The 259-nt window shown below is 78.0% G+C and overlaps 1 protein-coding gene across 4 annotated transcripts in view; it reads right to left on the reverse strand.

Moving 5' to 3' along the window:
* The window catches only part of TSSC4 (tumor suppressing subtransferable candidate 4), a 5378-nt gene extending 5119 nt beyond the window's left edge, over window positions 1-259 (reverse strand). For all 4 annotated transcript variants that reach the window (XM_010563884.1, XM_010563882.1, XM_010563885.1 and 1 more), the window contains exon 1: window positions 190-259. The gene's annotated coding sequence lies outside the window, so the exon portion shown is untranslated. The remainder of the gene's footprint in view (window positions 1-189) is intronic.

A 259-nucleotide genomic window follows, 5' to 3' on the forward strand; every position in this document is an offset into this window, starting at 1 on the left:
CCCGCCCAGGGCCCAGCTGCCTTCCCCGCGCCGGGATCCTGCCGGATACGAACACCGCCCGCCCCCGCTCTAGCCCCCACGCCTTTCTCCTCACGACAGAGGGGCGCCTGGAGCCCGCCGCCTCCCGCTCCCGCTCAGCGCCGCGCACGGAGGCCGCCAGCCCACCCACCGCCACCTCCGGGCACACACCGCGAACCGGCGGAGAAGGGGCGGGGGACGGGCCGCAGGCCCCGGCACAACACGGGCCCAACGCCTCCCC

Source organism: Haliaeetus leucocephalus, unplaced genomic scaffold, assembly GCF_000737465.1.
Source record: "Haliaeetus leucocephalus isolate CR32 unplaced genomic scaffold, Haliaeetus_leucocephalus-4.0 Scaffold173, whole genome shotgun sequence".
NCBI classification, from domain to species: domain Eukaryota; kingdom Metazoa; phylum Chordata; class Aves; order Accipitriformes; family Accipitridae; genus Haliaeetus; species Haliaeetus leucocephalus.